Source organism: Mus caroli, unplaced genomic scaffold, assembly GCF_978045245.1.
Source record: "Mus caroli unplaced genomic scaffold, Mus_caroli_1 scaffold_7, whole genome shotgun sequence".
Taxonomy (NCBI): Eukaryota; Metazoa; Chordata; class Mammalia; order Rodentia; family Muridae; genus Mus; species Mus caroli.
The window spans coordinates 98,329,309-98,353,770 of NW_028227262.1; the positions used below are offsets into that span (position 1 = coordinate 98,329,309).

The 24,462-nt window shown below is 43.7% G+C and overlaps 2 long non-coding RNA genes across 2 annotated transcripts in view; both read right to left on the reverse strand.

Annotated features, from left to right (window-relative positions):
* Positions 1-328: 328 nt before the first annotated feature.
* LOC147003984 (uncharacterized) lies at positions 329-5,145 on the reverse strand. Its single transcript, XR_015047520.1, has 3 exons — positions 4,723-5,145; positions 2,134-2,182; positions 329-1,506 (listed from the first exon to the last, which is right to left on the reverse strand). It is a non-coding gene; the product is annotated as an uncharacterized LOC147003984 (long non-coding RNA).
* An 8,743-nt stretch (positions 5,146-13,888) lies between these two features.
* LOC147003985 (uncharacterized) overlaps positions 13,889-24,462 on the reverse strand; it is a 48,180-nt gene continuing 37,606 nt past the window's right edge. Inside the window, exon 3 of the long non-coding RNA XR_015047521.1 lies at positions 13,889-13,975. This is a non-coding gene — a long non-coding RNA (uncharacterized LOC147003985). The remainder of the gene's footprint in view (positions 13,976-24,462) is intronic.

A 24,462-nucleotide genomic window follows, 5' to 3' on the forward strand; every position in this document is an offset into this window, starting at 1 on the left:
AGGGAGGAGGAATGCCTGATATAATTTCTATTTGTCAAGGTATAATGATGTCATCATGCATTATGCCTGGCACTTAAGTCTCTCCTTAGCCAAATACATCGAGATCCTTAATGGACAGCAACACATGGGCTTCTGAGTAGTTCACACGTGGTTCTCAGATGAGAGCAGAAGGCAAAAGTTGTTTTATCCCATCCTAAACAATTCACTGGAATGACAACTTTTAACATCGTGAGTAATAGTGACATCTCAAGACTGAAGGCTCTGATGGTCTTCAAATGATCTCTGAGTACTTTGTAGATTAGAGAGCTTTGGTTCTATAGGTGTTGTTTGGATCGCTTTCATTGCTTATGTTTGTTGTTTATTTAATCAACAATTTATTTTTATCACTAAAAATACAGGTTATAGAATAAGGGACTACTAGTCAAGTTTTACCTTTAATATAACATGTCTTTCCCTTGCAAGATGGCCAAATGAACAGTTGGGGGGATTGTTTGTAATTCAAAGTACTTAACTTAGGGAGCTATAGGGGTTGAAATACAGTCTCCAGTCCAGTTGACAACTTCTGTGCCCTGGAAAGCAGGACTACATTACTTGGAAAAAGTGATAGTAGTATCAGAGACTGACAGTAACCTCTGTGTTTGTGAGGTCCTGGATGGATAGTAATCTCAGGAGAACTATCTTAATTCTGCCTATGCCAGCAGAACGGCCATCTATGTGACAGGGACAACAGTCTCAGCACAGGGCTATTAGATAGTGTCATTCCTTACCCCAGGACTCAGTGCTGGTTGACTCTGGATCAAATATGCCAAAGGGTTCAGAGAAGGGTCTCCTCTCCTGAACACTTTGCTAGAGGAAAGACACCATTCCCCTAAGCCCTCCCTGTGGTCCAAAATAATTTGCTCCTGAAACGCTCCCCGGGTTCTCTATTCTGCTAAGCAAAATTGCATTCTCAGGACACAGACTTTTAATTTCTCTGAGGAAAACACAACTCTCTCATTCCAACCTCCACACCTTCACTGTTCTTTCCCATCACAGAGGAGCCCCAGGGACGGCTTTGGCTTTTTTCAAGCTCACGTGACTGGGACCCAGCTTCAGCACAAACAAGTAATTTCCATCTGGAGTCAGGAAAGCATGCTCCCAGTTTCCAAAGGGATGCAGGAACTTAGGAGGAAAAGAAGAGATGGCTGTTCTCTGGCATCCAGGACTCTGTTTTCATCTCTGTGCTGACAGGAGAATGCATTTGAAAGTGGCATAGCCATGGTGGCCCTTGAATAAGGTCTTGGCATGGAAGACCTGAAGCCAGTGACAAAGGCAACCCCAGCATGCTTGCTGCCAAGGGTATTTCACCATGTGGCCTTTCCAGTGCTAAATGAGGTTGGGCTTTTCCCTGTCTTTTCCCTGCCTGCTCTCCGTGTATCCATCCTTCAGCATCTTCTAGGAGTTGACGTAGACATGAATCCATGGTCTGGGAGGACTGAGATTAAGTAGGAGCAAAGGCAGAAGGCTCTGGGAAGGCAATGCGTAGAACATTGATTACTAATTGCATTTTGTTGGTCAGAGTAGCTGTTCTCTCCTATCCTGCATTCCCTACTTTCCCCAAGTATCTGTAGAATAACTGGAGACCACAGCTCAAGGGATGGAACATTCTTGTCCTTTTGGTTAGCAGTGGGAGCCACATGAGGAACACTCACAATGTGTGGCATGAAGCATAGCGTTTGGATTTAATTGAGAACTGAGGGTCTCAACCCTTCATTCTACATGAGTTGAGTATCGATGACTCAACACAGGAAGTGCTTTTTAAAGGCGACTTAGGTTCAATTCCTACCTCTGCTCACCACCAAAGTCTTGCAACCTCTGAAGTATGGTGACAGCAGTACCTGTCTCAACCCCTTCACCGAATTATGTGTCTGATGAGCTAAAGCACTGAACTTATATTGTAATACATCTCTGTGCTTACTCTTTTAAGCTTTATTGTCTCAAGAATACAGGTCCTCGGTCTTCCAGCTGTCATGAATTTCTTATCACTAATAAAGATTTAAACAAAGTAATCTTGTATACTTTTGAGCTCCTTTTTAGTTTGTCTTGTTTAATTCCTTCATCTCTTCGTAGTGCATAGATATTTAAATGATATACCTTTTTAAAGCATCACCACCAGTTGTGTGGTACGGGCCAGTAGAATATGCTGAAGAGGAAGAGAAAGGAAATCACAAGTTCAAGGCTAGCCTGGGCAACACATTTTAAAATATAAAATAATTATTTTTAATTAATTATATGTGTGTTTGTGTTTGTGTGGGGGTATGCGCATGTGTGTGCCCATGGAGGATGGAGGCATCCAATCCCTTGGAGCTGAAGTTCCAGGAAGTTGTGAGTTGCCCTATGTGGGTGCTGGGAACCAAGCATGGGTCCTCTAGAAAAGCAGGAAATCTCATCATTGAGACAATCTGCACCCCCTTTTTTATTTTAATGTTCTTTTATTACTGGTTATTTTATTTATTTACATTTCAAATGTTGTCCCCCTTCCCAGTTTCCCTTCCGCAATCCCCCATCCCATTCCCCCTCCCCTTTGCCTCTATGAAGGTGCTCCCTACCTTCCTACCCACTCCTGCCTCACCACTCTAGCGTCCCCTACACTGGGGCATGGAGCCTCCACAGGACCAAGGGCCTCCCCTCCCACTGATGCAGGTTAAGGCCATCCTCTGCTACATAGGTAGCTGGAGCCATGGGTTCCTCCATGTGTATGCTTTGGTTGGTGGTTTAGTCCCTGGAAGCTCTGGGTAGTATCTTGAGTGCACACAATAATTGGATTTATTTTTTCAGCTATCTAAAAAATGTTCTCCCTTACTGTGATGTTCTGTATATGCTTGCTCCAGGGAGTGGCACTATTAGGAGGTGTGGCCTTGTTGGAGTAGGAGTGGGTGTGGCCTTGGAGTAAGAGTGGGTGTGGGTTAAAAGGACCATAACACTACGATCCTCAGAGAAGGCCTTCTCCCCCCCAACCCCAACTCACTCCCAACACACTTCCCCCCTCCTGACCTGGTAGGCAGCAGTGTCTAACACCCCAAGGGTAGAGTCACACTGTGGACCTCACCTGATCTGATCCAGACTCCATCTTCTCTAAGCTGATGGATCCCACCTTTTCTGGACTCCACCTTCTCTGAGCTGCCTGGAATCAGTCTTCTCCTAGCAGCCTTCAGATGAAAATGTAGAGCACTAAGCTCCTCCTGCACCATGCCTGCTTGGACACTGCCATGCTCCCACTTTGATGATACCGGACTGAACCTCTGAATCTGTAAGCCAGTCCCAATTAAATGTTGTCCTTATAAGAGTTACCTTAGTCATGGTGTCTGTTCACAGCAGTAAAACCCTAACTAAGACACTTATCTATGGCATGATACACAAGAAAAAATATCCAATGTGGAACTGGTAAATGTAGACATGGGTCATGGTAAGTGCATTGCCTATGGGGTTAAAGTTGGCAAGGCTGCAGAAAATGGAACACAAGGGATGTTGCTCAAAGGGTTTTATACTGTTAAGAAGAGCAATTGTTCTGAACCTTCAACAAGTGCTTTATATAGAATTTGTATACTAATTATAATTAGTCATAATTAGTACACAAAATATAATTATAATTAGTATACAAAGTATAATTATATTTATATTGTTAGTAGTACATATTATATATTAGTATAGTATATAGTATATGTAGTATATTATATATTAGTATATAATTATACTAATTATATACTAATATACAAATTATAATTATAACTTTATACTAATTGTATCATTTAAATATGTTAGGTAGCACAGGTCATCCAAGGGCTTAGTGTTTCGTATAATTTGTCTTTGATGAGAAAAAATATTATAGAAGTCAAAGACTTTGCTGTGATCTCAGGAGCCTACCGTCTATCTAATACATTGCACCTTTTGCCCTTTTACCTGTTCCAGACACACTGGCTTCCTTGGTGTTTCTGAATGGCCAATGTGGGGGCCTTGGCATGGCTGTTCCTTCTGCTTGTAAAGCCTTAGAGGTGAACACCTGTGTGGCTAGCTGCTTCCCTTCCTTCAAGTCTTTGTCCACACTTCTCCTTCCCCAATAGTCCCATTCACCCGACTGTGGCTGTGGTACTTATTATCTTTTAACACACTGCATAATACACTTCCTGATTAGCTGTTGTCATTTATTGTGGTGCCGGGTTCTGCCTCTCCTCTTGGGGTCCAACAGCTCAGAGAAGGTGGAGTCCAGATCAGATGGGGTCCACGGAGTGCCTCTTCTCTCGGGGGCATTAGACACTGCTGCCCACCAGGCCAGGAGGGGGGAATCGGGTTGGGAGCGAGTGGGGGTTGGGGGAGGCAAGGCCTTCTCCGAGGGTCTTTCATGAAACAACTCTCTGAGATGATCGTAGCTTGCTCATATTTCTTTATTCGGTGTGGGTTTGAACGCATTCACTTCCTTTGGGGTGAACCAAAGGTTATATAGTTTTGGGGGAATGAGCATGAGAATAGCCAGGGAGGAAAACGGTTATTGGCTGAAAGCTAAGGTGTTGTGATGCCTCCTTAGAACTGAGAGGCTTTCCGGGTACCGGGTAGTGACGAACTTCGCCTGGTTGGAGGTCGCCTGGTTACCAGCTCCTAGGCAGGCATGGAAGCACTACTCCTGCCTGTCTCAGAAGGAGATTCTAATCTTTGAGGTTTCCAGGGTTTGGACATGCTTAACCTCACCTGTTCCGTGACGGTTCCTCTGGTGGCATGGTCCGCGTGCGCTACAATTTACTAGTGTACCTGTGACATTCAGAATTGTGATTGATGTAGAGACACTCAGTGAATTGCGTTGAACAAAGGAATGTGCCAGACGTGATGATTCAGGGGGTAGTGGTAGAAAGTCATCCTGGTCTACATGAAGGGTTGCAGTCTAGCCAGGGCTACATAGTGGGACCCTGTCTCAAAACACAAAACAAATAAAGTAACACACAAATAGCTACACTGTGTGCAATGTGGTACTTGACTTCAGATCTGGAAAGAGGTTACCAGAGAAACGGCAGAGACCGTCTGGAACTGAGGCAGAGCAGAAAGGAAATGGACCCCTCACTCTGGACTCTGGTTGAAGGTCCACATCATCTAGGAGTCTAGAATTCCAGCACAATTAATATAATTACATAATTGGTTCTATGGTTTGTCCACACAAAGACAGTTTTCCTTTTACATGAAAATGCTTCAGATGAGAATTTTAAGATAACAGCATATCATACCTAAAACCTAATTGTACATAGCCTTTCTTCTTTCTCAGCTATAAACCTGCAATTTCCCAGGAGTCTCACAGGAAACCTTACAGTCTGTCCTTCAATGGCTTTGACCTTAAGGTGACCCTTGTGACTTCTGGCTTTCTCTTATGTTTCAATCCCATCAAGATACCTCCAAGGTTATCTCACTACTAAAAAGGTCACAGGAAAACTCTTTAGCCACCTTTGAGGTACAATTTGAGAACCATCAAAACTATACATACAGCTACTGCGTATGTATCTCCCATGAGAAGTTCATAGCCATTGAGTGTGAGATATTATTTTCCTGAGTGCCTTTCTTTCTGATCACCTCTGTGCTCAACTCTGTGTTAAACAATCCCCTCCTCCTTATAAAATTATCCATCTCCGCTTCACACTGGCTCATCTTGAAATTTTCTTCTGTGACAAAGTCAAGGGGCCTGGTTCTATTTTAGGAGAGGTCTGTGTCTCCTGCCCATGCCCCATTGTTACTGAAAAACTATGGGTTGAATATTTGTGTGTGTGTGTACATCTATATGTATACATATATGTGTATATATGCATATATACATACGTGTATATGTGCATATACATTTATGTGTACATGTGTATATATGAGTATATCTACATATATGAATATATGTGTGTGTATGTATGTATGTATACACACAAACACACTCCGAGCAGGAGATGCTAAGCTGAGGAAATTCCCTCAACAATACTGTATTGGTTTATTTTCTGCCACTATAACAAAATATATATGAAGTTGGGCACGTTATAAAGACAATGTTTTGAAGAGTAGAAGTCCAAGATCAGACAGAGTCATATGTTTGACCCCTGGTGAGGGCCCCTTTGAGTACATCACAACATGGTGCAGAAGCAGAGAAGGAAACAGCCATGAAGAGAAGGACTGAGTGTGTGAGCAGCCTCACTTTGTACAACTCACCTCTCCAAGAACTAACACCGCAAAGCCTGCATCAGTCCCTTCGTGCACAGCACTTGCAATAATGTGATTACCTTCTCTTGGGCCCTATCACCTCTCAGGATCACCAGGCTGAGCCCCATGCTCTCCAGATGAATCCTCAGGAGGAAGTCAGTAGCCATATCAAACCATAGGTGCCAACATTCCAGAAGAGAAGAGGCCTGAGAGGCCTTCCACACCAAAACCCAGAATGAATGGAGGAGAGAGGAAGTGGCAAGAAAGGACTGCAGGTCAGGCAGTGTTTACAACAATGTTCTGTATAGGTAAGATCAATAATGCGAACCTGATCTCTCTCTCTCTCTCTTTCTCTCTTTCTCTTTCTCTCTCTCTCTCTCTCTCTCTCTCTCTCTCTCTCTCTCTCTCTCTCACACACACACACACACACACACACACACACACAAATTGCTGAGAGTATGAATGCAGCCTCTGCCCCCAAAAAGAAGCTTCATAATGGAATAACATACGTAATCTTCTGGTAGGGAAAACATTCATCAGTAGTAGTTAGCAAAATTCACTGACTCCACTAGTTACAGCTTCCCTGAGGTCAAACAGGTCTCCAAGTATGGGGAATATGAAGCCTTTTATCATATATATATATATATACACACATATATATATATATTATATATATCATATATATCATATGTGTGTGTGTGTCACAAGAAGAAACATGCTGAGTCCTTATTTCTGCCATTCCCCAGTCTCATCTATTGACAATAAAATAAACTTAATCCTGTTATGAATTACAAAAGCAGATTTTTCAAAAAGAAGAAATTAGATTACTAATGATCAACAGGTGATGCATTCTCCACACACTGTGGAGCCTTGGGGAGCTTTCTGCCCACTTCCCTGGCCCCGGAGGATGCCCAGCCCAGACTTGTTCATAGGATGGCTCCACACAGCAGTGGTTGAAGTTTGTGACTCTTCCTATTAGCAGGAGTTATTTCAACAAGCTCGCCTTTGAATGAGAACATGACACCCTAAGTGACAGTCTGTCCTGAACTGTTGGGAACCCCAATCACAACGACCACGGATTCTATGAGGGAAGGCCTCTTGATAGATTAAAGCATATATCTTAAGCACCAATGTTAAAGTTAATGCAAAAGTTCAGAGGTGCAAAATAATTCAAATGTGCCCAAGTGGTAGAAATAACATCTCTAAAATCTCAGCAGTGAGTTATGGGTGTGTGGAATATTAAAAATGCAAAGCTAACCCAATTTGCATTTGCAATGCCCCCTAGCTGTTACTGGGGAGGAGGAAATTGCTTTCTGCTGGATTCAAGGGCAGACTACTTAGAGCTGCGTTTAAGTCAAGGAGGAAAATCACTCATTTTTATTCTACCACTTAACTCGTGCTTATGTAATCTGTCTGGCTCTGGAGTCAGTTGTCTGATATTATTTTCAATCATAGAAAGAGAATATATAATTCAATCATTACACCTTTATTTCCACTTGCCTGGCCATCTCAGGGTGCTTTAATAGTGCCAGTAAGCCCAGCCTGGCATCAATCAGCACTCGGCTCCAGGGCTATCTGGGACAGAGCACCAGCCCCAGGTAGCATTTTTAATTTAAGCATGAGGTGACATTTGGCCATCAAAAGGGGACAGAAAGTGATTCCCTCGTGGCCAACACCCATTTACCAATTATAAGCCATTTGTCCTCAGCAAGCAAATTCTCCAAGGATGTAAACCTAACCTAGCAGCCAAGGCATTGCAAAGCAACACCCCACTTCCAATGTGCTTTCTAATTCTCCCTTCTTCTATCTCTTTGCCTCCCCAGCACACTCAGCCTGGGTCAAGGAGATTATTCTCATCAGGATTTCACAGTGAACACATGGACACAGTGGACATTGTCTATGCTGTGCTTTGTGTCCTGATACTGGCGTTGCATATAGCTTCCCTTCAGCTTAGCAGTTTGGGGAGAACTGGGAATCATTGGCTTACTATGATGAAAGCCAACAAGAAAGATGGGGTAAAGGACTTAAGCTAGAGGAGGGTCAGACAAAGATACAAACAATGCCATGATCTAGGGTGTGGCAAAGAGAGAGAATCGGCACAGGTAGAGAACCTCATTGGTTTGAAATCCCATTTGGAAAACACAGCTCACTGTTGGTCCATTTGCCACTGATATCTCTGAGGTACGATGACAACATCAGTCAAAAGAGACCTTGTCTCTGTTTTTTGCGGTTTCTTTTCATCAGAAGTCACTGCTTGTCATACCTTGGGTGGCTGGGATAAGGTAGAGAGATGTTCATAGGGTAAAGTTCTTGTTGTGCAAGAACAAGGACCTGAACTTGGATCCTGAACCCAAGCCAGGCTTGGTGGCATGCATCTGTGATCACAGTGCTGGTTGGAGGTGTAACAGAGATCTAAGGGCTCCTCAGTCTGATAGTCTAGCCAAATCAAGCAGCTCCAGGTACAGTGAAAGACCTTGACCTAAAAATGAGGTGGACAGTAAAAGAGTAATAGAGAAAGACATCTGTCCTACAGTGGTAGCGCAGACCTTTAATCCCAGCACGTGGGAAACAGAAGCAGGTAGATCTCTGAGTTCAAGGCCAGCCTGGTCCACTCTCAGAGAGAGTTCCAGGACAGCCAAGGCTACACAGAGAACCCTGTCTTTAACCTTCTGGATCCCCCCACCAAAGGGATCTGACATTGATATCTGGCATTCACACATGCAGACATGAGTATATTACAGAGGCAAGCACATTTGCACACATGCATACCACACACACACACTCGCACCCCTACTGCAGTGGATCTTAAGCTCCTGGCGTTTAAGAACTGAAGACCTCGAACCCTGGGATTTTCATCTCTCAGTTGTAGGAAGGGAAGGATTAAGGGTCTGCAGTTTACTAAGACTTCCCACCCACTCTCACAAGATGGTACTCTGGGTAGTTTAGAACTCCTCCTTGCGAAATGACGTTCTGAGAGTGACAGAAAAAAGTATGCTGCTGTTTGTCTAGTTAGAATAATCAGTTCTAGCCAATCCCTCTCCTCTTCCCCTCCCCATTCCTCCTCCCGCTCCTCCTCTTCCCTCCTTCTTGTAGCCACAGGCTGTGACTAAAGGGGCAAGGTTATTACTTGATCATTGTCTTATGAAACGAAAAATTATTTTAAGAAGACTGTCATACTAGGCTAAACATGTTACTTTTGCTTCCACAAACATGTAGAAATAACTCCCCAACATCAAAAGTGGGACACAAAGGATCCCTAGAGGGTAGCATTAAAAAACAAACAAACAAACAAAAAACCTTGAACTATAGTTCAAACCTAGCTTCATAAAGCAATCGTCTGCTTTTGTAACAAAGCATCCCTTGCTCTCATAGTTTGGGACTTGGTGGTTCTGTATAGAACACTCAAAAAGGAAAGTGATTGCAATTTTTGGAGTCACTAAAAAGCCCAGGATTTGCTTAGGTGTTTCCAATGCCCCTGAATGAGAATACCAGGTGAAGCAAACTGGGAATCTCGACAGCAGAAAAACCATTTGAGCCTCAGAATTCCAAGCTCACTTTCTGTCCAGGTATTATTTTTAAGTGGCAATTCAGATTATTATTTTGGAAAACCAATCAGATGGAAATGAGGATCCACTGCAGTAGGTGTGTGTGTGTGTGTGTGTGTGTGTGTGTGTGTGTGTGTGTGTGTGTAAATAATACCGTAGAAGACCAATCAGCTGGAAATGAGGATAGACTGGCAGGTGATGCCATACCCCCATGGTGTATAGAGCACAAGAAGTCTGCCCTTCCATCACCACTAATGGAGGATGAGGAAATCCACAAACCTCCAAAAGTAATGGTAGGATGCCTAAGCTGGGGAGGGGTTTCCTGGTCAAACAAAGCACTGCCCCTGCCTGCTGAGTGTTCCACGCCCTGTGAGAGGGCTGTGGGAAGCACGTGATTTACTCATGTGGATTGGGTGCTATAAAGAGTGCCGGGAAAGTGGCTTCAAACATGTTTTAAATTTGATGTTCCTTTTGACATTCGCACATTTGATTCCTGTTAGCGCCATCATTTTGTCTCCAAATATGAGCTGCTTCCATCTTAATTATATAAATCAATCTCTGACAAGGGCACCTTCCTCTGTTTAAGCACAAGCCCCTTCAATGTACAAGCAAGAGGATCCCAGGCGGGTTGGAACAGACCTGCAGTCTGGAGGTTGGGAGGTAGAACGAGGAGGACCAAGACTTCAGTACCACACTCCAGAGGGAGCTCCACTTGAAGAAGGGGGAGTGGTCAACACAGATCGTATTCCATCGTGTCGGCTTGTTTTCTATGCTTTGTTTTGTTTTGGATTTTTGTTAAGAGAGAAAGAACATGGAGTGGAGTGTGCAGGGAGGTGGGAGAGGATGTGAGGGAGCCAGGAGAGGGGAAGAATGTGATAAAAAAAAAAAAAAAACATATACATACGGTATGGAATTCTCAATGAATAAATAAAGACCAAAAAGAATTTAAAGAGCTGAAGGCCATCTTTGGCTACATGAGGGTCTGTATATAAGGAAAGGAAAAAGGAAGGGAGGAAGGGAGGAAGGGAGGAAGGGAGGAAGGGAGGAGGGAGGGAGGGAGGGAAGGAGGGAAGGAGGGAAGGGGAGAAGGAAGGAAGGAGAGAAGGAAGGAAGGAGAGAAGGAAGGAAGGAAGGAAGGAAGGAAGGAAGGAAGGAAGGAAGGAAGGAAGGAAGGAAGGGTATCCACCCCCAACCTTGAGCAAGCTGAACCAGACCTATGCTGCCACTGTGAATGAGATCACCTAGGGTGGAGCCTTTTGACCTAGATGGTTCTGTTGTTCTGTCACCTGCACTGTTCTTCTCCAAGTCACTGCTACCTGCTGAGAGGCTGAACCTGCCTTCCTGAGAGAGAGTTGATCAGCAGGGAATGGGCTTTTCCCTTTTATAAGCACAGACTCTTAGTAAACATTGGGCCTTGATCAGAATCTGTCTTGGTCTCATTTCTTCTCTTGCAGTTTCCTCCCCTACAGCTCCAGCCTCCAACTCAGGAACCCATTTTGTGTGGCCGTGGGTGGCTACAAGGAAGGAAGGAAGGAAGGAAGGAAGGAAGGAAGGAAGGAAGGAAGGAAGCAACAAGGAAAGAAAGAAATTAAGGGAGGGAGGGAGGGAGGGAGGGAGGGAGGGAGGGAAGGAGGGAGAGAGAGAGAGAGGGAAGAAAGGGAAGAAAGGGAAGAAAGAGAAAAGACAAATATATAAATTTATTTATAAATAAATAGGTTGCCTTAGTTCAAAAGTACAGATGGTTGTGAATATGCCTTCCCAGTTCTTCTTCACTTCCCCAAAGTTACTGGCTATGTGCACTGATCAGTTTAAGTCTTCGTGTGAGAAAACAGTTGCTTGTACGATAGCCTCTGGTTCCCATGATCTAACAGTAGACCCACCCTGTAACAGCTTTGGTCCCCTGGATCTAACAACAGACCAACACTATAACAGTCCCTAGTCCTCTGGATCTAACAGCAGATTCATGCTGTAACAGCTTAATATCATAACATCTGTACAGTGGGAATTACAGCACACAGCATAATGCTCATCTCCCCTGAAAGAAAGAGAAAGGCTTAGCTACATAATATACATTGAGATAATAACTCAGAGAATATTGCTTCAGATAGGTCAGGAGAGTGTGAAAGTTGGCCCAAGGGGAGATTGTTACAACATAGATAACAGTGGGTTAAAGCCACAGAAAAATGAAAAGAGGAAAATCGGATTGTTTAAACATTAAACATTTGTTTAAATATTAAAGTAAAGTTAGCCTGACAGCAAAATCGATATTAAATCAGGCCTGGAAAGTGTTTTACGACCTCAGACACTGGGCTTCTTAACTGCTAGTGTCGTAAATGATGTCACTTTTCAGCCTGATCATGGCTGCCAGGAGGCAGGTCAGAAATGCCAGCTTTAATTTTAAAATGTTAATTTGTGATGTAATTTAGAGTTTACTCTCGGGGACAAATGTCGTTCTCTGGGCAGCAGTCCTTCCAAGAGCTGTTGTGCACAAAACACGTGCCCTCTGAGCAGAGATCCTTCCCCCAGATCATCCAGAGGGGCCTGCAGAGTCTCTTGGGTTTGGACAATGTGCAAACAGTCATAAATGGCTTGAGGTTCCTTTCTAGCCTCTGAAGATGTATTTTGAGGAAATGCTTTAGGGCAAAAGGAAAGGAAGCTATAAAACGCAGTACCTGCTGCCAATCACTTTCTGAGTAGGCTGGAGCTCAATGCCAGCAATGTAGACAGGGCAGGATGTCAGCAGAGTTATCAGCCTTCTGAACACGTGGGGACTGACTGTCTTTATCCCATATGCCAACGCCATCTTAAACTCCCCTCTGTCTGCTCCCTGACCTGTCACAGACCAGAAACATCTACATCGTAGGGATACTGAAGGCCATGCTAACACACAAATGTGTTTGAGAAAGAAATACAAGGCTGCTTGGTAGGACCCTGACTTCCACAGAGTTCAGACTGCCCAGGGTGGAAGCAGCTGCCCTTTGGGAGAGATCACTGGGTTTATATCCTAAGGTGTGGACTAAATGTAATACAGGACCCCACACTTGGGGTAGACTACTTATAGCCTAGACATCTGACATTGACCTAAGTTGTTATGAATGAATGTCTTCCTATAAAGGAACGCAGGAAAGCTAAAGGTGTGTGTGTGTGTGTCTCTCTGTGTGTGTGTCTCTGTGTGTGTGTGTGTGTGTGTGTGTGAGAGAGAGAGAGAGAGAGAGAGAGAGAGTTAGTTTGAGTTAGTGTGTGTGCATGTGTGTATGGGTGTGTGAGTATGTGTGTGTGAGTATGTGTGTGTGAGTTAGTGTGTGTGCATCTGTGTGAGTGTGTGCATGTGTGAGGGTGTGTGCATGTATGTGAATGTGCATGAGTGTTAAGAGGAAGAAGAATTATGAGACTATCTTAGCACACCACCACAACAAAATACCATAGCTTATCATCTTTCAGCCCAAACCCAAGGGCTCAGAGGGCCATATTTCCTCTAAAGATCCCAGGAAAGAATCTTTTCCAGGCCACTCTTCTAACTTTAACACCTCCTCATCTGTGGTAGCATAACTGCAATTTTTACCTAGCTATCTACTTACCAGTCTGCCTCAATATCTAACCCCCCCTTTTCATAAGACACCAGTAAACCTCCCATACTCCATTATGATCTCAACTGTATCTGCAACAACCTCATCTCAAAGTCAAGTTACATTTGAAGAAGTAGGTGTTTAGACTTCAATGTATGAATTTAAAGGGCACTATCATGCATAATTGTGGTATCAGGGGTAGAAAGCAGGAAGAGTCTCTATAAAACAAAAAAACAAAACAAAACAAAACAAACAAACAAATAAAAAACACCGGTGGACCATGAGGAAGAAAAGAGAGCAATGGTGTTCAACCAAGTCAAAGCCAAGAGCCACCTCTGGAAACATCACTCATACCAAATCCACAAGAGCCACCTCTGGGAGCAGAGTCCACTCACACTGAGGTCACAAGTGGCTCACAGACACCCAGAGAAGAAGCTACAGCAATGCAGACATTTATTATATAGCTTCATTGCCACTGAAAGTGGATTGTCATTCATCATTCCTTCTGAAAGAGCAAAGGATATGCAGAATAGAACACAAATATCTGGAAAAGAAGCTGGTGCTTACCGCTGGGAGTAAAGGCAGGTAAACAGTCTATGGTCATACCACACTGAAGCATGCTGCCATCTCTGATCTCAGAGGCTAGGCAGGATCTGGCCTAGTAAGTGCCTAGAAGGGAGAAGGCACAGAGAAAAGGTGTCAGTCAGGAAACACTGGAATGTGGCACTGCAGAGCTGATTAACAGCCACCTTCAGACTGCAGTCTGAGACTCAGGGGGAGTCCTTGGCATCCCAGTACAAGCAAAAGGAGTCATTGTCTGCACCAATCACAATGAAGGTGCTCATATCCTGCAAGCAACGAGAGCTGCTATACTAACATTGTAACAAGAGCCACTACCATCATTTTTCAAAACAAAATCAGTAGTCTCTTCATCCAAACACTTGAGAGTTGGACATTGGCAAGACAACTTTGATCCAAATTATCTTCTACGGGGCTCATAACATCTACCCCCCAGAACATACAGAAGATTTTCCTTCCACTCCAGCCATCTGCAAATTTACAGAAGTATACGTTCCCATAAATATGGGTTGTAATAAGTTCCTCCATTTTCTGTTTGCTCCAGTTCTGTCAAATTTATGTTCACAAAAAAGACATCGACAAGAAAATTGTCAAAAAAAAAAAAAAAAAAGGACAGGATTTCTAATTAGAACAGCACAAACAAACACATTGATTTTGCAGATGGTAGGTAATGTCTTCAATCCCTGCTCTGACCATTTCCCCTGGAGAGACTTGCTATTTGACTTTCTCAGCTACAGTATAAGGGCTTGATGTTCTGCTCTGGATGTCGGGAGTATACAGAGGGTTATTGAAAGGGGTCGTCTTGGAAGACTTTTATAAAAAGGTTACTATATACTGCCTGTTAGCTTTTAACACAGCTTGGGAAGGCAGTAATACAAAAAGAGTTGATTCCCCATTCAGGCTTACACAAGCAAGAATGCTAATAGACGATTTTAACACTGAGCAGAGGGACAATGACCGATAGCGTATCACATGCAAACTCTTCTGCCTGATTTGTATAGGGGACCCAGTGCCTATGGAAATACATCCTTTATGTGCATATATAACTTGGCCATGTCCACCAAGATGATTTATTGACAAGGAGGTTGAGGTAAATAACATTTAAGTCATCTGGAATTCTAACATATTAAGCTTTCCTTAGACAAAATCTGATGCTTTGCAAAATAAAGGTTATAATATAGACCAGTAAGAAATTTCTTACCATGGTGAAGCTAACTGATTTGCCCATATCAAACATGAAATTAGATACATGGTTACTTACCACATTCAAAAAAGCTGTAGAGCTGTAACTCAGCAGGAAGATCAATAACTTTACCTCTTTCTCAGTGGGTGGGTGTGTGAAATACATATGCACACAGCATGTCGTCAACAAGACTGGGAGCCATTGTGTTCCCCAAGACTGCAATGGTCCTTGCTCCAGATGACAGAAATCACTTGCAAGGCAAGCTACAGCATCCTTCTAATCTCCCAACTCAGGTCTATACTTTTTCTTCTCACCCTTCCCTGGGTATCAGTGTAAAAGTACCAAGTGTCCACTTATTAGTTGAGTTGCCTTTAAGTAGCTGAAAACCCAGACAAATCTGCTCAAAGACCAAAGAAAGTACAGGGGGTTGGGAGACTAGAAAGTCCTGAGAAGAAAAAAAGTCTATAGATGTGGATCCCTGTGCCATAGAAGCATCAAGCACCTTCAGGACAGAACATTACCCTGGAATGTGTGATAATGGCGACAACTTGGAAGTGGTGGCTGTCGCCCACGTATCTATCAGATGTTAGTCCCAACCCCTATCTTGGCAAGAACAGCACAGGCTATGCCGAGAATGATGGTGGCGGCCCAGGGTGACCTAGCTAGAGCTTCAAGGCTTAAACACATTGGACACTCTGACAATTAGAAGCCCATCTGCAAGACACAACTCTTGGCTCCCTTGATTACCTCATACTTAAGTCTGCCTACCCGGCATGACTCTAATGCCTGACACTGGAAACCAGCATGCGCGTGAACAACAATGCAGCACAGCTGCTGCAGCAAACTACTATAGCTTTCTCAGCATCCCAGGGGGTCACTGACATCAGCCAGGAGCATGTGATCCTAATAGCATAAGGTTCCTGCTTCAGAACAAATTCCAGCAAGAGCATTTGATGAGGAAAAGCAGCACACGTCTCAAGAACAATTTTGCTTAAATTGTGTTGGATTTAAGGTTATCCTTGATCTTCTAGAAGGATGCCTCCCAGTTCATCCAGAAGAAGCAATTTAAGCCCACCAAAGTGAACACACCTCTGCTGGCCACAAGGAAGCATCATCATGGATGTGACAGGGATAGTCAATATCCTTCCAGAGAGCCAGAGTGTCTATGAATCACACCCATGAGCATGCTGGTTTCCAATTTCGAGTGCCAAAATGACACTGGATAGGCCAAGACTTAGCTGTGATGTAACCAAGAAAACCAACACTTGCGCCTTGCAGCTGGGGCTCCTAAAACTCAAAATGTCCTTTGTAGTTAAAAGCATCCTTGAAACTACACTTAGGTCACTCCTACTATATCAGACACTAACAACACATCAGGGAGTTTTCCTATATCTGTGTCCTAATGACAGGTCAGTATCCTCAAAAGACCTGATGTTATTATAATGTCATGTGCATTGTGCTTGTGACACCACCCCTCATTCGTGGGAGTCATGGGAAGAATATTTAAAGAGAGATCAATTTCACCATGATTTGAGAGGGAAAAAGAGTACCCATACCTCATAGTGAGCTACCCACCTAATAGTCATAAAAACTCCTTTGCCACAACACACAACCCTCTTGGGTTGCTCCCTGGCCTGTTCCAGACCCTCTTTAGACGGTCTACTTTGCTTATCTTTGCTAAATCGCTTCTGCTTATGCTATGCCTCACGACTTTAAGAAAACAAAAACTGAGAGGCATCCTTCCACGCCCTTCTCCTGTCCTCACCCATTAACAAAATGCCTTCCACGTTTACAACAGACTGGAGAAAGCTTCCAGGAAAGAAGATAAACCCGACAGTGGTAACTCGTCTGTAAATGGAGAGTGAGAAGAATCAGGACCTCAAGCAGCGAGCTCCTCAACTCCCTGACTGCTGATCTAAAGAGAAAAAAAAGAACAGGTCCTCCTCGTGGCTGAAGATGGGACCTTAACTTTTGGCAAGACATCAGGCCACCCAGAACTCAGGTTCCTTGAGCAGGCTGCAAATATACTGAGTGACTGTAAAGTTCCCCTTAGCTCACAAGCCTCAAGTTTGCAGTGTACCCTCATTAAAGTGGGCTCCTCTAGCCAGACTGTCAGTTTCAACAGAAAAGTCCTTTTAATTTTAACTAGAGCCGTGGGCATCAGAAGCAGTGGAGAGAGGGGATTCGTTTACGAGGTTCGCATGCCAGATTATGGGTTTCATTTGCTGCTTTACACAAGTTTTCAGTCTGTCATTTTGGTAAGGTTAACCCCAGTGTAAAATGTTCCCGTAATTATGCTCGGAAACACTCCCAGCCTGCCGCGTGCCAATAAATGCCTGGAATAACTGTCAGGCTAAATGAATCCCATTTGGACAAAATGATTATTGAAAGTTATTTTAGTTCCCTATTAAGCAGTTGTGGAACAGAGCTGTAATCAAAATGTTTATTTCAATTAGAATTATTATGGTCAATAAAAATCTCAAGCAGAAAGCAAACTACACTTTATCAAATAAAGTGAAGGCCGCTGCTGGTTAAACTTTCATCTCCACACAGCCTCTGTGGGAAGGCTTGACAAAAGGTAAGCTTGCCCCCCGCCCCCCTTTCTCAGGATAAGCCCACAGTTTTATGGCTCAACCTCCCCCTGACAGAGCTACTTGCCCTGTGTGGACAAAATCCTCAACTCTTACCTGGCAGTTACCATGACAAGCAGCCTGGCATGAAGCCCCCATCCCCATTTCTATAGTTACAAAGTATGGGAGTGCCACCTCAAGCTGAACAGCCGAAGGAAAATCCACGGGGCTATAGCCCGGTAGGAATACTTTACGTCTCACCACCCTGTGACTAAGTGAGCCAAGCTATCCTCACTCCTACAACAGAGTTTTCTTCCTGGTGTCACAAAGGTGCCCAGGATTTTTTTTTTTTTCTTATTAAGTGGATTTAGTCACCCTCACCAGAATATAGTCTGAAGAGAGGGAAGTTTGAGGGCAAGAAATGAAGTGCCTGTTTTTACCTTCCCTTTTATAGTCTCCCCTTGAGACATCTTGGACACATACAAGAAATACCCCTTCTTCCATATATTACAACAGAATCATGACCCTCTATGTCTAAAAGGGGTCTCCCTCTCTCTCTCTCTGTCTCTCTCTCTCTCTCTCTCTCTGTCTCTGTCTCTCTCTCTCTCTGTCTCTGTCTCTGTCTCTCTGTGAGTGTGTGTGTGTAACAGAGAGGGGGGTATACACCCACACCAATGAATAGGCTACCCCTACCCCAAATCAAGTCATGTAAACTCCCTGGGACTGGGAACTAACCACTCTGTATTTAAGTGAGCCAAGTGACTTAAATATACAATTAACAGTGCACACTTCCCTGTAGGGCCGCAGTTCTCCAAGTGTGGTCCCTGAACCAGCAGCTTTGACCCCACCTGGGAACTTGTTAGAACTGCATATTCCCAGCCCCCTGCCCCATAATCATAATGAGGTAATCAGAAACCAGTTCCATGCTCAAAGATCTCTGCCTTGACCGAGCTCTGGGCACGTGTAAAAGTGTGTTCAGCCTTGAGAGCCTTCACTATAAGGGATCATCCTAAAAATGTGTCGATGTTTATAACAAACTCATCTCTTCAGAGAAGCTAGTTATCTATTAGTTAAAAAAACAAGATTGATATTCAGCAATGCCTGCTGACTGCCTAGAAGTAGAGATGGAGATGGGACAAGAAGCGTTCAAATTAGAATTAATGGTACACAGTCCTCTGCATGGCCGTAGATCACTCCCTGAACCAGGAGCTTTTTTCCCTCACAAGGAAGAAAGGTCTCTGTTGTGATGGGAATGTGAACTATAAACCCCATAGCCTTCTGTGTTTGAGCAGTTGGTCCCCAGCAAGAGGTGGACCTTGAGATGGGACTTAGCTAGAAGAAGAAGGTCATTAGTGACTAATGAGAGGATGGACCATTAGGAAGAGGAAAACTTGGCATTTCTTTGATCCCATTTCCCCTCCAGTCTTTGCTTCCTCGCTGTGGATACAATGTGACCAGCCACTGTCCTTTCTTTCCATTGTGGGATGTGTCCCTTTGCATTATAAACTGAAATCAAGCCTTCCTTCTTCAAGTTGTTTGTGCTTAGGTATCATTCAACTCATCAATAAGAAAAGTAACAAGAGTCTCTGTGAACCATCATCATAAAAGCCAGGACTGCTGGATAATGATGAATCTATGAGCGATGATGGTCTGAAAATCTGAAACAGAATCTTTAAGGAAGCCAGAATGTACACAATCGAAGCCCAAACTTCCCTGTAGCCAAATCTTGAGTGGAGCAAATGCTTGTGTTATCCGTTTCCCATGCCTGTATCCATTCCTTAGACAATTTCTAGATTCAGAGCACCTCAGAACAAAACAGGCAAATGATCCCTGCAAAGATGTAAATGAAGGACCGTGTTTGTTCTGACTTCTCTTAAGGTCATTTGCATTTTAAACAGAGCTCCCAGTTCAGATGTCTGAGCTGAACTTGGAGACTTACATGACTTCCCAAAGCCATGTCCTGGTCAAAGCCCTAGTCACTGGCTAGTAAGAATTATGTGAAATAGGAACTTATACTACATCATAGATAAGAAGACCAACAAAACTAAAATGTGCTTCTAAGGCCGGCGTTGGCCTAACAATCAAATACTTTCACACACGATTCCCCTAGGTTGGGAGGATCTGGAGAGAAGAAAACACTGGGAAGTGATCCACTCCATTCTTGGTAGATAACACCTACAATGTATATTCCAACCTGATGTGCTATGCATTCTTGCAAATGTGCTGAGATATGGTCTTCATACTTTTCTCTTCCCCTCCTATTCCCATGGGTATCTAACTAATGAAAATAAAAGCCCTGACCCAATTATGTTTGAAGGACTTTTTTCCACACAAAATGTCATCCAAGTCAAAAAAGAAAAAAGAAAAAAAGAAAAAAGCACATCTGAGATATTTTCCCCCAAATCTGGAAGTATTCTAGAAACAGGAGGTTACCTAAGCATCTCTCTGAAGGTCCAACATCAGGACCAAATGCCAACTCTATTTGAAGCCCTGAATTTTATGAAGATTTCTGGACAGTCTGTCAAAACCTGCCATCCAGTTTTAACTTCTTTCTGTCTCTAAAGCCACCATGATCTATCACCTCACTATTACACTATGATAGATCTGTCCTGCATATCTGACCCTCCCTGACAGAAGCCCTCCCCAGCTACCTGGGGGAGGGTTGGGTGGCAGCTCTCAGTAATCCTCAATTCTTATCCTTTGACACTTTAATTAAAGTAATTTAACAGTCTGTTAAGCACACTATGAGGAATTTTCCGAGAAGAGCCAATGAGGGCAGAGTTTGGAGGTACAAGAAGATATTTGCGAAGGGAATCCCAGGCTGTCTAGAGTTGGAAAGAGGCCTGGCTATCATTCAGCCCAGTGACTGTGACTTCCCCAAGGTCATACTGTTAATTAGTGCCTCCCTGGGTCCCACACTAGATGAGAAGCTGAGATGTTAAATGGGGTTATCTGGGCATCACAGACTGTGACCATTTTTCCAGAGAAACGCAGCATCTGGGCTTCTTATAAATTCTTAGTCACATCAGGAAGTCTCTTAGGGTCTAGGGAAAGTTGGAGACCACCCGAATGGCTCACAATCCTGGTGGCTTTCAGACAGGGAACAATTTCCAAAGGCAGTGTGAGATTCTCCCCGTCATCTTGCCTCCGAGTGTTCTCATGTGGCTGGAGCAGCAGCTGCCTGCATGTCTTGATTCGGTGATGGCTTCCTGTGCCTTCTGGAGGATCTGGTACAATCAGAAACAGCACCAGTGTTGTAGGTCATTGTATTCAAGGGCAATGACACAGTTCTGGCATTCAATTGTGCTATTCTTTTGCTAGACTTTTTTTTTCTGATAGCCCAAACGATTTTAACTCCACAGTTTGGAAAATAAGCATTTTTTATTTGATAGATACGGTGCATTCCATCTTAAAAGTGAACCATGTTTACCTCTTTCTCCATATGTTAAACCCATAAGTGCTTTTTCATGTATGCCAAGCGCTGTTGGGGCTCATGCTGATTATTTCCAGCTTGTTTGGCTAGGTACATATACATGCAATGGGCTAGATTTCAAGTCTATTTATAATATTCTGTGAATTTGAATTTCATAGTACACACTCTCAGATTCTGGGTATCACCACCCTCCTCTCTCAGAGTTAAGAGTCAGGATGAAGGGCAGGAATGAGACAGGAAATCAGGAGGCCAGAAGTCATGTGAAGTAGAAGATGGGTAGAGGAGGTTAGACCAAGGTTGTGAGAGGGCCCTGATTCTAGTGGAAAATGATCCACCATTCAGAAGCAGCAGAAGAAAAGCAAAATGTTATTTTTACCCAACTGAGAAATTACACATAATAAAAGATGAAAGATATACATGCACAAAGACAGAGAGCAGCAAAAGAGCATGGTTTACTGAGGAGCTCAGTTGGGTGAAGCTGATGCTGGGGAGAAGAGCAGTGGGAGGGGAGACCAGGATGTGACTTAGGGGCAACAGTCAGGGGAAGAGGCAGGAGGGATTCTATCAGCATTTGATGGGGAGGAGACACTACTCTCTGAAGCTCCTTGACTACGGAAGCACAGAGCCTTGTCTTCTAGGATAGCCCCAGACTCTCCCATTGGCATCTCAAAGTCACTGATGACATATGACAGATTCCACACCATTGTGTATGGGATCACTGTGAGATGTGCATTTTCACTGTTTCAGTGTCTGATCAACTATTGCCAGGGAGGGGCCATTCCTTAGGCATTAGTAAATGCACAAACAGGCATGGTGCATCCATGATAAGGACAGTGGTTGCTAAGGGAATTCTGATTGCCAAGAGGTTCCTTTGTTTGTTTGTTTTTCAAAACGATCTTGTAACACACATCTTGTTTTCATTTTGTGAGTGGACAAATTCAGGCAGGGAATGTACCTAAGATTGAAGGGCTGTAAGTAGCAAGTCCAGGGTATGAAGCCAGGATGTCTGCTTCTGGAGTTTGTTTTCAAAACTGTGGCTGTTTGCCTGCCCATTCTCCCCCACCCCTCAACAGGATCTGCATGTATGAGTGGATGTCATACAAAGTATTTCAATGGAAATCTTATTAACTGAAACCCTATATGAACTTGTTGACGCATTTAATTCTTCAACAATGAACGACCTCCTTTGCCAAGTCAGCAATGGGTTCTGTGTTCGATGAACACAGAGCTCCCATGCGCTGATGTTGCTCACTGGGATCTGTGAAGCAGAAATGCTGTGTCATTGCTGTGCTAAGTACATACCCTGTCCAGACCACTGGGTTCTTCCCTCTGTTCAGATGACCCTTCCCCCTGAGTCTTTAGATGATGTGGTATTATCCAACGTCTCAGAAGCACTCAGAGCATGAGAAACAAGAACCCAATGCTTTGACATTTGAGTGGGAGAGTACCCAGAATGCCACATTACTGACAGTGATGATAGCAAAATCATCAACTTCCCACTTCAGAAAACAGCCTGAATGGGATGCCAGTCTCTGTCCATGACCCAAAACCACTAGGAGCCAGGAAATTCTAAGAGAAGGACCCAGATAATATTTTGCTTCGCATCCCTAAAATGAGGCTTTGGGGGTAGCTAAACCATAGCCTATTGCTATTTCCCAGCCAAACACAGGCACTTGGGAGTTGAAATCCATCATGATCCATCCTTGGCTAGGGAAGAAGATGAACATAAAAAAGGAAGCTGTTGACAGCTCTGGTCCTAGACAAAGCCAGAGTAAATAAAAGTCAGAACAAAAGTCAGAGGAATGTAAGTAATGTGGTATTCCCACATCTTCAAGCTGCCACAGACCAGAAGAACCTCCCTGAAGAAGGACGGCCACGCTTAACCAGCATTCAGCTAGGATGAGAACCCCGTCATGTGATACCAACTCCACCCGCTTCTGCAGAGCAGCTGTGCAGGCAGACTTCCACCTTTCCCAGGGTTCCTGTGTGTTTTGACTGATACATATTAAATGCTTCAGGCTTTCAAGGGCTGGCCAAGCAAATCTTGGACAGAAGGATCAGACTTCCATAAACTCTCATGCCCAGTGTCTTGATTTTGGCTCAGTATTTAGAAATGGAAAGAAAGCAGATAAACAAAGCCAACCCTTCGTTCTGAATTCACTTCGATGCATGCTTAATCGCTATGAATAGCAATTGCTGCCCAGTCACCTATCAATACAGGTTTCTACAGAAGCCTGAAGAAGGTATACCTACCAAGCAGTGAAAGTTTATATATATGCTAGTAGTTGGATATTTAAACAAATCAAAGGGAATCATATTATTTTAACTTAAAATTACATGTGTGTGTGCACGTGCGCACACGCATGTGGTATGTGAGATATATATGAAATTGTAGTTCCCCCACTTGAAGAGACAATGCTCCTCCCCAAAAGACATAGACTGTCTAGCAAAGCCCCCGCTGTCAGGAAATTCTTTCAGTCAGGAGACTCCGGGAGACCTCCCAAAACATTATAAGCTATTCCCTTTGGTTACCTCCCAGAAACTTCAGGTAAGTTTCTCCAGGCACAGGACTTGGAGGAATTGAGCTGGGACTATCCTGGAATCTTCCTCACAAGGGCTAGCTCTCCTAGTACCACAAGGAGCTGTGAAAACTGCCAAGGAAGAAAAGCCATCAATAGTGACAGCTACAAACCACAATAACCAGCAGAGCAAGATATCCCAGGAGATGTAATGGTAGCATTAGATCCTGGGAGTAGCCATCAGCTGTCTAATTGGACTTAAGGCCCTCTCAATAGAAGGAAATCCATGCCTAGTCCTAACCAACTACTTCTGGCTGCTGAGGCCGTAGACCCTAGAGAAGAGCATACTACTGCTGCTTCCCTAAACCAGTGTGATCTCTAACTGCATCCTTTTTTTTTTTAAAGATTTATTTATTTTATGTATGTGAGTACACTGTTGCTCTCTTCAGACGAACCAGAAGAGGGCATCAGATCTCATTACAGATGGTTTTAAGCCACCATGTGGTTGCTGGGATTTGAACTCAGGACCTCTGGAAGAGCAGTCAGTGCTCTTAACCACTGAGCCATCTCTCCAGCCACTCTAAGTACCTGTGCTCAAACCTACAGATAAAGTTATCGTCCATCCTTTACCAAAGACACTTTTTTTTTTCAATTTCAGAAAAGACCTTTACAGAAAGCCAAATGCAGAGAACAACTAACTGTGGGGAGCCCACCTCAATAATACATCTACAATACAACCCCTACACCTAGTGCTCAGGGGACATTAAATAATATCATTTGAAGACAACCATAAAGACCTATATTTCATCTTCAGACTCAGGGCTTCAGACTAAGCCTGCCTCCTATATAATATTTCAGCCTTCATAAAAATA